The 15281-nt window shown below is 32.0% G+C and overlaps 1 long non-coding RNA gene across 1 annotated transcript; it reads right to left on the bottom strand.

Annotated features, from left to right (window-relative positions):
* Nucleotides 1-8338: 8338 nt before the first annotated feature.
* LOC132739130 (uncharacterized) lies at nucleotides 8339-14537 on the bottom strand. Its single transcript, XR_009626960.1, has 6 exons — nucleotides 14081-14537; nucleotides 12198-12288; nucleotides 10659-10763; nucleotides 10144-10285; nucleotides 9465-9628; nucleotides 8339-8926 (listed from the first exon to the last, which is right to left on the bottom strand). It is a non-coding gene; the product is annotated as an uncharacterized LOC132739130 (long non-coding RNA).
* Nucleotides 14538-15281: the final 744 nt, after the last annotated feature.

The raw sequence follows: 15281 nt of genomic DNA, 5'->3' as shown, positions 1-15281 counted from the left end.
GAAACGCATATTTATATTTAGGGACTACTTTCGCCATTTTGTTTGAAAAATCTGAGAAATACAAAACAAGTTTTTGTTGAATTTGGTTTTGAAAACTATCTAAAATGATAGAAAATGGTCTAACTAAGAAAATAAATCCGAACACCAATATCTTTAATTCAGTTATTAACGCTGTACATACGTTAAAAGAGTTGTTTACGTGACGTCACAATGTAGCGTCAAATATCGCGTATAATATATTACTGCGCGCTGTACACAGATGCGTAGCCAAACTCCTCACAGTGATTACCTCCCTTGGCAGAATTGTAATCACTGCCTTCAAAGACGTCACATGATGATGAAAGTCACATGACGTAACGTCGAAATTCAAATGTAAATATCGACTTTACAAAGAAAATCTAGCGTTATTTTTCTCTTTCTGTTTTATTTTTAACTTTTAGTGCCTACGTTCGATATAGTTTGTCAAAAAATTATCGAAAGTATACAAAGTAACGAAAAATAAATTCAAAAGCTAAAAAATATAAAATATCAAAATATCGTCTCGGTAGAAAATAATCTCATAATTTTTAAATTTATTTCTAAATATTCATATTATTTATTTATTTATCCATAAACATTGTTAAATCAATGAGAAAAAACTTAACTGATAGATAAAAGCAGTAAATAAAACAATTTTTGAAAAAATATAATAATTCTGATATATTGGGACCTTGGTGGCAGAGATCTACGCCGAAGAATTAAGGGGAGATCACTGCGTGGAGATTGATGCGTAGCAAGCCGGATTGGTAACCATTTTTCTGTGATGATGAAATTAAAGTTATAATACCGTTCAACGATGATATTTTACCCTACAACTTAGTTTTCAGAAATTATCACCTAAATCATAAGTATATCCTCATTAATGATGAACTGCTATACAATTTTAATCTTATTTCGCCGAAACACTCGGATGCAACTGGATATAATATCGCCAGTTTTTGAAATCCCCGCCATTTGTAAAAGCTCTCGGGCCCGATCGGTTTCATTCGGAATTAACTCATTTGCATACGGAAAAGTTCGGAAATGCTATAATTAGAAACAAGTTCGGAAACGCTATAATTAGAAACGTCAACAAACTTGCGACCCCGATATTAGGAGATATAATATAAATGACGGATGCAATTTTATTTTATGTTTTGTAATTAATAAACGATATGAAAAGCTATTTATTAGCTAAGGAATGTAGCTGATTCAGAGTCAACTCGTCCTCTGGTCAACTCGTCCTCTGGTCAACTCGTCACCTTTTTGGTCAACTCGTCCCTTGGACAACTCGTCCTCTAGTCAACTCGTCCCCAACTCGTCCCTTATATTTTATTACTACTTGTTTTTCATATAGTTCATAAATCATTATAGACTGTTAAAATAATATATTATAAAATTACTGAATTGGACATATTGTGACGCTTTTTGTATGCGAATATTTGGAGTTTCATCTTATAATAAGGATATATATGCATAATTCTGATTAAATTACATACAGATAAAAAAAAACACGAAGACGATCAATAGCAATAACATTTAATGTATAAAAACATGTTTTATATGCAAAGATAAAATATCTTAAAGTATGTCTTTTTTGTCAATATTATGTCATACATGTATATATTTACTTTCACACTTTCATTTAATTAACACGATCCTTCTATAATGAGATCAATACGCACCGACATAAAGTTTTAGCGCTTCTAATTTCTGTTAAAGACCCTGTAACACATTATTTTTATGGTTTTATATACAAATTATGATGCTCAAATTAAGATTTACCAATATTGTAAGTTTCAAAAAACATTATTTATAAAGATATTACCGAATTTGATATTTCATGTAAATAAAGGGAGGTAATTAGAATTTAGTTTTCTATAAATTCTAAGTCAATTTTTCCAATAAATAATGAATGCATACAATTTAATGATTACCTTAAATATGTACAAATATTTGCAATACATATTTTACATATTCTTCGATGTTTGAAAATTGACATTTTTTGCATAATTACATACCTATATAGTTTAATGAAGAGTGGTATGCAATCTCAATTACAAAACATACAGGATCGTTAATCTGTCGTCAGTCTTTAATCCATTCAGGGAGGCTGTAAAAATCAAAGAGTTGGACCTAATTTTAGTTTTAATTATCATTAAAACTCCGATTAATTAAACATTAATTGAATGTTTGTAAACTTACCTTAGTTTGACATCAAAGCTATGCACGTGCGCTTAGATAAAGATCATTAAAATTTAACGTAAAAAGACGTAATTATTTTATTAATATTTCGATATCAATCAAATTCAGTATTAATTTTACATATTTTACATAAAAGAATTATTTAAAGACATTTTAAAGACAGAGATCGAAAGTAGGGGACGAGTTGACCATATTAGGGACGAGTTGACCAAAAGTAGGGGACGAGTTGACCAAAAAGGTGTCGAGTTGACCAGAGGACGAGTTGACCAGGGGACGAGTTGACCGGATTGCATGTAGCTTATATCCTCGTAACGCGTTACGAAACAATCGGAAAAAGAACAAAGTCTGAGACTCTCACTAGAACTACAGTAAACAAGAAGATGGAGCGTTGGTCATGTCTATGTCGTACGGTTGCTGTGGTTATTTGAAATCGGTAAATTAGCCGTTCTTAATGATCGGTTCGTACCAGAAATAATACGTACCTATTACCAAGCTTCCATCGTAGTAATATGGCATACAGTAGTACTTGTGCGTCATGTAAATATTATGAAACACAGACACTTTGGCTTCGGTGCTCAATCTGTATTATATTATAGATGTTGAAATATGATTTTTTTTCAAAACGGCTTATTTTAAGTTTTTTTTGTGGATTTTAAAGGCGTTTTGAGCTCCAAACCAAAGTGTCTGTGTTAAGAAATTATAATGAAAAGAAATATAATTTGGCAATCTGGTGTAATAACCTGTATAGGGTGTTACCAGATTAAATAACCAGTCAACTGCATGCAAAAGCCAATACATATTTAACATCTACAGACTCAACCGTTTGATATATGATAATGTATAATTATACTTCAATTTATAAGCAAACAAGAATGGAAAAAGGACCAAGTTAAAGTTCTGATGCCTATAATTTTGAAAATGATCACTCAAGACCTGATTTTTATGTTAGCCTTTTGTAAAGGAGCACATTATGGAAAATAATGTACTAATGAGAATTTTATTCCAATACAAACACAGTGCAACCTGTGTAAATATTATTCTGTTAACAATGAACAGTTGCATTCCACTGAAAATAAGATTGCCAAGAATTAAATCCTAATCTCTGGATTATGTACACCGGTATGGCATAAAACCATAAATTTCACCACTTTATGTTCAAATGTTGAATTCTGCTAAAGCTGGTGCTAGGGGGCATGGAAGGTAACTTGCACTTTCCAACAGGCTCACCAAATAGAGCCTGCAACAGTTTCAATTTTGTCATTTTGGGCTTTCTGCAGGAATTCTTTATTTCTCTATTTTCTGATGTCAAATGTACTTTTTTAAAATTCAAATAAGATCACAGATTGTAACAATGTTTTACAAATACCTTTCAATGTTAATTAACACTCCACTTCTTTTAGCACGTTTCAGGACACATTTTGGAATGTTGTTAAAATAACAAAAACACAGATAAATTGAAACATGTATTTGAACATTGGCAGTAAAACAACAATAAAATATTTTCAAATGAACAGCATATCTTCTTTTTCTTACTCTTAAAATTGTACACCAGTGACTTCTTTACAGTTATAGTTTTATTCTTTATTCAATCCATGCTGTCTTAACAGGAAGAGAAAGTGTGAAGATGGCCAATATTGTAGAAGGAAATAAATAATATCTTAATTCCAACCAAATTGTATGAACTTGAGCTAACCCCTTATGGGTTTCTGGCGATGAAGGATATTATGCTTAAGCCATTGTGACCTTAGACCTTATTAACTCCAAACTAATGCTTAATTACTAATCTAAGCAATGTCCCTGGAAATGTTCAAAACCTTGGGACAATGAGTTTACATGTCACTGAGACCTTGAACTTATAATCAAATGGACCAATCTTAAAACTAATGGCAATCAGAATTTTTCCTTCTGAGTTACATAAACTATACCTTACAATGTTACACATATTTAAAGGAAGTTAAACTTTATGCCATCTTGAGCTTTAAATCTAATTACCTCAAAATCAGTTGGTGCCATTATCTGGGGAAGGGCAATGTTCCTACCAAGCCTAAAAACTGAGGCTTACCCCTGAATGTAAAATATTGTTTGTTCCCCACTCCCGCGACCTACCCACAAATAGCACATAGTGATTATTCTAGCGCGGAATGACAGGGCGCTCCGCCCTGCCCCTTTTTAGGTCCGCCCTTTTGCCTCTAAACACCGCCCGTATACTGAAATGCGCCCCGCTGCCCTCTTTTACCTGTACCCAATCAATATGTATAAGATAGATCTACATAAAAAACCTGTCAATCACTTATCTATAAGATAAGATTATGATGTTGACACGTTCCAATATACAAACCTGGTGCCCCACGGCGATAACAATTGACTGACCGATGTGAAGTGGGCCGTGTGAAGCGGCCCCGTGTGAAGTGGTTTCGATCAAATTAGCTATGTTTGCAACAGTTTGAAATGATTTGTAAGGAACATTACCGACTGATTGATAATCCGTGGTCATTAACTGATTAAAATGGCAATGATTTACGGACACAATCGAATTGTAATGCATTCGCTTATTTGTTTGTATGTCGGTAAAAAATTCGTATAAATGTACAACTTACAAGTACAGGTAATTACAATTAATTATTTACACATATTAATCTCTATAATTGCGTAAAGAATCTTTAAAGTCATAAGGATGGGTGTTATGGTTTCATTAATTAGTTGTTCATTTGAGAAACAAAATGCCGTCTGCGAAAAGGAAATTTGCAGAAATTGAAAAAGAGCGTGCGAAAATTCGCAAAACAAACCACAGTATTTCCTCTTTTTTGGAGCTAAAGAAAGGTACGATAAAAGTTATTTACATTTGCTAAGAATCGATTTTAAATGTGTTTCTCCCTTGCAATTCAACATTTATATAAAAGGAGGTGAATGAAATGATTTGTGTACGAAGCCACTACACTAGCAGTACGGCCCTGGACTGAAGTACGGTCCTGTACTGCCGTACTGCAAGCCGTTCGTTATATAGACTGTTTAGAGTAATCGTACGGTAATTTTACAGAAAATAAACAAAGACAATTATGAGTAAGCGAATATTTGTCTCTAGCTGTAAGACATTTTAATGAATTGAATGAATTATTAATCTACAGATTAACCGTTTTTCTGCGGTTGAAAGTCGGGAGATTTTTCTATGAAATAGTACAGTAACAACTACAGTTAGAATCTATTAGTCACCTGTAAAATCATATGTGAAAAATAATTATAAATTGCAAGATAATGACAATTTGTAATCAATTTCAATCAATTCGAAATTAGATTTACTTTATAAAGATAAAATCGTTGGTTTTTCTTTGAACATCTCTGTACAGAGTACAGTACATGATAATTTTTTTTAGCTAAATGTGACTGTTATTGTGAAATATAAAAGATGACTGAAGTAATTTCAATAACTTGAAATTGTTTTATAACCCAAATTTAATTAGAAAATTAACCAGTCTTTCAATATTATTACAGAGTGACCTAAAGTAACGAACCAATTATCACTGCTCAAAGCACAGATTCAAATAATGAAACAAATTCCAAGTTATGAAAGTTTTTAACATGAAACCTTAAAATTTACATAAAATGTGACACTGTAAATGTAGCCCTGCAATAAAGTCATTGATACAAATATATACAGACAGTACAATTCTTTCATTCAAATATAATTTCCATGAGCTTTAAATCTATAAAAATAGGACAGAGGACAGTCATGAGAAAATCACTTTTTTGCCAGGGTGGCATACAGAACTATTCACCTTCTTGAGGTACATGCAGCTATTATTTCAGTCACAAACAGTTCTTAGTTTATCTGTCTTGGTTTTAAGCTGTGCCACTTTTTAACAGTTCTCTAGGTATTTATCATTTCTGTGAATCATAAGAAGCTGATGCACACTATTGACACTATCACCATATATATAGAAAATAAACAACACACTAAACCAAGTAACCAGAAAGTGTTGAGATAAAGGGAGGTAATAAATCTACTGATAAGATATGAGTTATCTGACCATGATTATCATAACGGTCATAAACTATCTGTATTGACACATTTTCCACCCTGCCTCTTTTTGATGCCTCCCTGCCCCTTTTTCAAGTCTAGAATAATCACTAAGCACAGCTACCTAAAATATCTTATTGCCCAGGATTTGTTTACTAAAATGAAATCAGAGTGTCAATGAGAATGACATCTCTTTAACTGTCTCGTGATTTTTTAATTGTAAATATACAAATGTTGGGATATTTGTTGATTGAAACTGAAAATATGGTTCTAAATTTTCAAGTAAAACAGATGCTTTCATGCATTCACAATTTGTTTGAACTACATATAATTTTAATGAAAAATAAAACAAGACAAACATTTTGAATAACTAGGAATGTGTCCATAGGACACAGGTCCCCCCCCTACGCGCCACTGTTCTGTCAATCTTATGACTCTAGGTCAAATATTTATTGAAAACTAAAAATCTTTTACTAAGTAACGGGCAAGAACTTTACAAATACTGAATAAATTCACAAGTTAACCCCAAGGTGCATAAGTACACATGCTGACCAACATTCTTTTAAACATTCAGGCCTACAAGTGATATACTTTTTGAGCTATGCATGAACAAGTTGAAAATTGTAAATTATTCGATAAATTAAAGTGAACCTGTAGTAGCCACTCCTATATTGTCTTTCTTATTTATATTTTATCCCTGTAGGATATTAATTATGGAGTTAAATGATAAATTATTTATGTTTGGCTGAATGAAATGAAAGAAAACATAAATATTTTTTTAGCTATGCATGAACAAGTTAAAAATTGTAAATTTATACTACTGTAAGTCAAGGGCAATAACTCTAACAAAACTGAAAAAAATCCACATAAAAGTCCCAGGTTCATAGCTTCACAGTGATGTAAATCATTATTCCTGTAAAGTTGGTTGATTCTCACTCGAGCACTCAAGGAACAAATAACAACATAATGAAACGTTTTTTACTAAGTCAAGGGAAATAACTCTACAAATACTGGATAAATCCACAAGCCAAACCCCAGGTGCAAAACAAAATATGCTGAGCAACCTTCCCGTAAGGTTTAATGACTCTATGTCAAATCCTTTTTGAGTTACATGTGACACAAGTTGAAAACTGCAAAATTTTACCAAGTCAAGGGCAATAACTCTAAAAATCCTAAATAATTCCAGACGAAAATACCCAGATGCGCAACTACACATGCTGATCAACATTCCTGTAAAGTTTCATGACTCTAAGTCAAATACTTTTTGATTTACATGCGACACAAGTTGAAAATTGCAAAATTTTACTAAGTCAAGGGCCATAACTCTCAAAATAATAAATCCAGACGAAAATACCCAGGTGCACAACTACACATAATGTTCAACATTCCTGTAAAGTTTCATTGCTCTAGGTAAAATACTTCCTGAGTAGCATGCGACACAATTTGAAAATTGCAAAAATTCAATGGCAGTAACTCTGAAAATACTAAAAAATATTCAGATGAAAATACCAAGGTGAACAACTACACTTGCTGATCAACATTACAGTAAAGTTTCATGACTCTAGGTGAAATACGGACGGACGGACAAGGGTAAATTTAAATGCCCGCCCCCACTCCACTAAAGTGGGGGCACAAAAATAAATATTTTATCAGCCCACCTAACCTATCTAAACTGGAATGGGATGAGGGAGTAAATACAAAGATAATTTTAAGGCTTGCCTTGTTTGATTGAACAAGGATTTTATATAAAATGCCCCTATGTCATTGGTCTAATAAACTAGATTAGACTACAAACAATTCATGGACTAATAACAACTAGATCTCCGCGAGTCGGATGTGTTGCCTTGTTAAACAATATAGTTTAGGAGAAATGGCCAAGACAAAAATAAAATATGAAAATTAACACAGGGCAATAAAGTTAAAGCCACTAATAGCAAATAACAAGCAAAGCCAAAATTTAGACATTTAACCTTGAAGGTCAAGGTCAATTATGAATGAAGGCCAAGGTTAGACAATACACCAAGAACTTTAAAAGTTATGAACAAGGTTCAAGTTTGCAGAAGGCAACGGCAGCAACCTCTATTTCTTTTTTCAAAAAAAAAAAAAAAAAAAAAAAAAGCTGAGCTAAAGTGAATGACATAGTACATGTATATCAAAAGATATAATTGAATAATACTTTTAACTTTGTTACTACATTAAAGCTCATAGCAGCACTTATAGTTTAATAGATTGGATAATATTTTGCACTTGTATAAAAAGTAGTCATTTTTCTGACAAAATATTAAAAACAGACCTTGAGTCATGACAAATAAATCAAGAGAATTTTTTTCAAAACAAGATAGATACAGTGCCATATCTAAAAAGATATTTCATAAAACTATCATGAATACCAGGTGTTCAATGTCAGCTTAAATATGTTTGAATAGTTGGGCAATCAGTGTAATACACTATTTATCATTCTTTTCCATAAAAAGTCAATCATATCTTGATTTATGTTCCTCATGAATGGCTCAGGTAGGCTTCGGGCTAACTTGGGCCAAATATTTTGAAAGTCTGTGGGGGTCATCTTCCTCTAACTTTCTATTTTATATATCCCCTCCATGTCACTAATTCTCAGAGTTATAGCATCATGAAAATGGTATAATGATACTTTTTCTTCTTCTTTAATTCATCCAGACTCGTTGAAGTCTGAAATGAGAAATTAACAAGCCTGTTATAACAAAAATCATAAGTGTATACAATTCTCAAAATGCATTACATGTAATTATGTCCTCAAAATTTATTAGTCAGGTTATTCAGAGACTGCAAAATCTCTTTTGATTGAAATTAATATTATATAGGCAATATAAATGCATAGTGATCACACTTTCAATAAAAATATCTTATAATTCATAGAGGCAGGAACATTTAATACTAAGATATGCAGCATTTATATTCATATGCAAAAATGAAAAAACAAATGTTGAGAATCTATATGCCCAAAGAAGATAAAGCACAACATTTTATTTAGGTTTTGCCTCTTAATATGTTTGAAGAACTGAAATCTTTCTATTGAAATAAACAAAGAAACATGCTACATCCATATTAGACTCAGTACAGAGTACATCTATGTTGAACATTACTATAGTTCCAAACAATTCACTTTATTAACACAAACTGGACACTGTTTTCTTTCATTCTGTAAAATTGTGAAACATTACATGTTGGAGTTTTGTAAGTAGCATACCTAACAGATCCCCCTTGTTGGTGATGTGTGGTCTATTTGCATGTATATTATAATCTATAGCTGCAAGAAGATTGTGCATCCTATAAACAGGTGGTGTGTAAGCAAATCTTTTGGTACAATACATCAAGATGTGCTGGTGAAACCCCTCCATGCCAGCTGTACTTCTAAAAATGAATAAAAATAATGGAAAGATATTTTCATTTAAATGATTTTAGTAAGGAAAAATCCTTTAACATTAACATATTCATATGCTAGATATAATCTCTGTATGTAAATAATTATCTTTGAAAAGATTTTACACAGCTCTATCCTTCAATTGATAAGTGCAATAAAGGTGCCAATTAATTTATACATAATGGTTGTAGGTCCATTTGCGTTAACATATAAAGGTGCTGTAAACATTGAACATTCTATAATCAATAGACATATGAGCTTTGTATTAATCAGGACATATACTCCTTTCCAGTTAGGAAAATAAATCCTTTTAAAAATTTCACTCCAAACTGCTAGCATATCTTAACAAAGATAGACATATCTCCTTTGCAGAATTAATGGTTTCAACATTAGGGCCATTGGCTTCAACTTTTTTGATTGGCCAATCTGGTGGTGCAAACTAAAATTGCTCCAGGGGGAACCCTGTCAATATAAATCTCTTTTATTGTACCTGATGAGAACATACCTGCAGTTGAGATATTATGTCATCTTATTCAGAACACGAGCCAGATCTTTCAGACTATGTGCATCTTATTTCCTTTGCAGCCATGGTTTGTTCTGGTTTCTAATGGGCCATGATTGTACTAGGCATTGGTGTATTCCATCATCTGAAAACAAAATCCATTCATGCTCAATAACTATAAGATTGATGCAGACACTAAAAGATATTATTCCCTGAAATAAGATATCAAGACAAATAAGCATGCATTAAAAATGGCAAAGAAGTCAGCCTTCAACAAGTTTCATGAAACATTACTAAGCATTTCACATTTATTTTACATATAAAATGCTTACCATAAACCTATGAAGTATTCCACATTATGCATCAAAACATCTTGCATGCATTAATTTTCTTGCAACAAATGACAATTATGTATTGCTATCTAGAATTTTATCTAAATATTTCTTGAGCAACAGAATAATCATATAAAAATATCAAACATTCAAACAAAATCAAATATATAATAATTGTTTACTTACCATGAATAGTTTATAGTCTGTAGCAGTTTTATAACTAAACCAGAAATGAATGGTTGTGTCTCAATTCAACATCAAAAGGATTTTATTGGCTTTCTTTAGTGCTACCTGAAGATTAAACCATAACTTGCTTAAGATTTAGAAGAAAAAAAATCAATTGTGGAATTCCTTTTCATTTTAGCGAAAAATATTCTACATAAGAATTGTATATATTCAGTCTTCACTAACATTTACTATAGGACATGAATCTGCCCTTGTTATTAACAACAAATACAGCAGTATTGCATGCAGTGATAACACCAGTCTATTAAAAATTCTTAGTTTAAAAGGGATATAACTTAAAAAAATATTGCTTTCACAGTCATTGAATTTAAGATTTTGAATTCACTGGCCCCAATTCCCGTTTTGAATTTATTCTACTATATATTTAACTACATTTTCTTAAAATTTACACTGGCCCAAACTAATTTTCACTGGCCATGGGCCACCTGCCAGTGCTAAATTCAATGACTGCTTTCATAAGAACATGTATGCTCCCCTGTTTAACAATTACACTTTGTCCTGATAAGCAAGTCTTTCAAGTTTCATGTTGATACATTTCAAAATATTTAAATAATGCAATTGTATGCCAACATAGCAATCTGACATAGAATGTAATAGCTTTGAAAAAAAAAAAAAAAGCTAGACATTAGTAATTTATGATGTTTGATTGTAACTAAGAAAGTATACTCCACTTTTGAGGAATCTGTAACTATTTTGTTGTATGGTCTCAGAATTGACTATATAACAGAATCCTTTCCAAAAACCATATATGAGCCGCGTCACAACAAAACCAACATAGTGCGTTTGCGACCAGCATGGATCCAGACCAGCCTGCGCATCCGCGCAGTCTGATCAGGATCCATGCTGTTCGCTATCAGTTTCTCTACTTAAGTTATTGGGTTGTGTAAGCGAACAACATGGATTTCCTCGATTAGACTGCGCGGTTATGCGTGCAGGCTGGTCTGGTGTATATCCATGCTGGATCGCAAAAACCATTATGTTGGTTTTTCATGACGGTGGCTCATATATATTTTTTCACAAGTGGATTTAAGACCTACAGTTATATATGACCACTCTATTATTTTTTCACCTCAGTGAACAATTACCTATAATATTATGGAGTCATACAAATATCAAACTCATTTTAAGATGACACCAAAATCTTTCAATTGGACCAAAATTAACCATGTAATGCATGTTTTTTTTTTCTTCTTCTAATACAGTATTATATGCCACTTAAAAAATGTCATAATTGTTTAATATTTAAAAGTCATATGAATATCTGATCATGATATATATGGATCACATGTTGACATGTATATATCCATTAATTTGTTCAATAAACTAATAAAAAAAACATGAATTCAGCAGTATTTAAGATTTAATCAGTTTTTATATGAATTATATAAGTAAATTAGTTATGCAAGTATATTATGTTATATAGCAATTTTGAAATGTATTATTATAACCTGTCACTTTCGACAAAAATGGTGTACTTACTCTCCTCTGCATATGCACTGAAGTCCAGGTCATCTTTGATGTCCCTGGTAGTGGTATTGCAACACATGATGATGATGAAATTGACTTATTTCTGTAATTGAAAATATAGCATACTAGTACCATGGCCTAAAATCTTGACTACTCAAACCAATTACAATACATGAATTGCTGCACTGCTTATAAGGAAGAAGGGTTGTCAATAAGAATTATCTAACGATTCCAGCACAATTATGGTTATTGTCCATGATTTATTGAAATTTTACTGCAAAAATGATTCAAATGAGACAAAAATATTGATTTTTGTGCGATTTTCCAGACAACATTTTATTTTTTCTACTTTATTTCTTTGAAGATTCAACAACCCTGGATAGCAGATCAATATATCAGACTTACAGGCTTGTTATTGCTTAAATGTCGGTCAAGGTTGCCCAAAAGCAAAAATATCTCAAAATCAAAGGACGTCCCATTTATAGGACTACCCTTGATAGTTGAACATGCTTTGAAGAAATGCCTGTTCTGCTAGTCAATAGTTCTAACCCTTTTTGAGACACATGTGGCTAATCTATTTCACAGCATTGTAGTTACTATAGTACAGTACAGCTTACAGTAAAAAACAATAATGTGATTGGAAAATAAAATTTATTCAAAATATAATTTTGTTGTGTCTTAAATGATTCTTAAAAGATAGTGATTGGTCATCTTAAACGATATTACAATGGTTACAATGAACATACGCCATAAAATTGTAAAGGATTAGGCTCAGCCGATCTTTTATTTAACCTGTTATTGTTAACAATTTATTGGTACGAAAATTACAGTGAACGAAAACTTGATACACAGACGTGGCCACGCGTGGATCGCGAAGCTTAATTTCTTTATCATAAGTCAAAACCATCGTAAAAACTATAACACAATATCTGTGTTTATATATTCGTAGGTTAATTTTTTCTATAAGTAGATCTAAGACCAAGAAAAAATTAAATGCAAACAAAAACGACGATCACCTTAGTTCTGGCTTCCAAAACTTTATAAGCCGCTTTTTAACATTTTTGTTTTTCATCTGATGCGGCATTAAAGTTTTGGATTAGACCCGTTACGAAACCTAACCAGAATAACATAAGTTGATTTATTCTTGTTTTTCACTTGCAAATACACTTGACCCAATCAATTCTTGTGCATTTTACGATAAAACAATCATTTTAATATCATTCTATACCAATTAAAGTATCAAAATGTTACTACCGTCATTAAAATTGCCTATTTAACATTAAAATATCAATTTACGCCGACTACAGTTGGCCATGACATTCAGGTGCCACGCGAGATCTCGTATGACGTCATTCGCGGGAACAGATTTGAATAGAGTCGCGTACTATATTTAGAACATTTTGTTGACATGATTTCGATACTTTTATTCAAGATAATGTTTTTATTTATTTTCATTAATTTTTTAGTACTTAAATACGATTGTATTGAATATAAAAGTCAGTAAATCACCTTTTTCAATATCTTTAAAAAAAGTAATTTATAAAAATATTGGAGGCACATGGGTTCGTAAAGGTCAATCCCGTAATCACGTGATCAAACATTTTGGCAATATGGCGGCCAAGTGCCGAAAATTTTACCTGTCGGAAACTATTAGGTAGTTTATGTTCGTAATAAGATTTTTATTTGTCCATCCTCGGCTTATCAACAGATTATATATAGTTTTATCAAGGTATGCTTCACTTTATTTCATGGCATGTTCGATGAATAAATACGAGCGTGTCAGATTCCTGGCACGATTATTGGTGGACTTTCCCTATGGGGTTATCTTCAGCGTTCACGTCATGTCATAGTATATAAACGGGTACGCTGAAGACCTTAAGCTACGATCACCTCACCTGTCAATCAGATAACAACTTCACGGTCGCTTTTGGTTTTAATTACCCTTTTTAGAACTTTTCATCGCTTTGAATCACTACCGGAGTATATCCTTGATTGAATTAAATCACAGTTTCTTCCCACTTTTCGCTTTTTCCTTTTCCAATCTCAAAATTTATTTCTCGTATACGTGACACACCTTTCGTATTGTCCGCCATTATTTTGGTTTGGTAAATCATATCACGTGACTCAGATCCGAACATTTACGGAAATAATCGAAGGGCTTCCCGCCAAAATATAAATCTTATTTGACTAACCCAGTCAAATAAGAAAATGCATTTTTTAGAATGGTCAGAAATGTTACGGAGGACGTTTCTAAGTTGGAAAACTTTGTCAATACTAGTTAAATAATGCATTTGATAACAATAAGGCGTTAATTTGACAATCTGTTTTGATGAATTTGACCAGGAATATAACTTTAAATAAAAAGGTTATTTTTTCGTTTTTCGTGAAATATGGTATAAATTTTCACTCAACATGATAAAATGCCACATATTTTCACTCGCCGTCCCGGCTCGTGAAAATATGTGGCATGATATCAAGTTTCCTGAAAAGATATTCCATATTTCACTCAAATGAAAAAATCCTCACGAATTCGAAAACCTAGCTAAACGCCGTTTTCCGGTACTTTCTGTACGGTACCACTAAAATACGCAACGGAGATTTTTTGGCGCAACGGGCGCAACGGAGATATTTTTTTAGAAAAACCGACACAACGCCTTTTTTTAAGTCAATGTGCTATATTTAAGCATCTAAAATGATTGTTTAGCACTATTAAGTAAGTATTTTTAAAATGTTTCATAAATTGTATATGTTTAATTGCACTAAAGGATTATATGCCTGGCGAAATGGAAATTTAATGGCGCAACGGAGATATTTTTTTTAGATATAGATTTTACAATCTGTTTCATTTTTTCCCCGTTCAATTCGTTATTTTTACGAAAAGTACTGTAATAGTTTTTCTATACATATTTTTAATTGAATTTGCATTAGTATATACTAAATAAAGTAATATGTTGATATTACAGAATCAATGTTCAGTACTTTTTTTATTATAAACATTCATTGTATTTTTGTTATACCTTTCATAAACTCCGTTGCGCCGATGGATTAATTATTGGGAAACGGAGATTTTATTTTCAAAACTGTGTACTGTTTTTT

This window comes from Ruditapes philippinarum, unplaced genomic scaffold (assembly GCF_026571515.1).
Source record: "Ruditapes philippinarum isolate M1 unplaced genomic scaffold, ASM2657151v2 ctg511_1_1_1_1, whole genome shotgun sequence".
In the NCBI taxonomy this organism is placed as follows: Eukaryota; Metazoa; Mollusca; class Bivalvia; order Venerida; family Veneridae; genus Ruditapes; species Ruditapes philippinarum.
The sequence above is the reverse complement of the archived record's forward strand: the minus strand, read 5'-3'. Positions and strand labels throughout refer to the sequence as shown.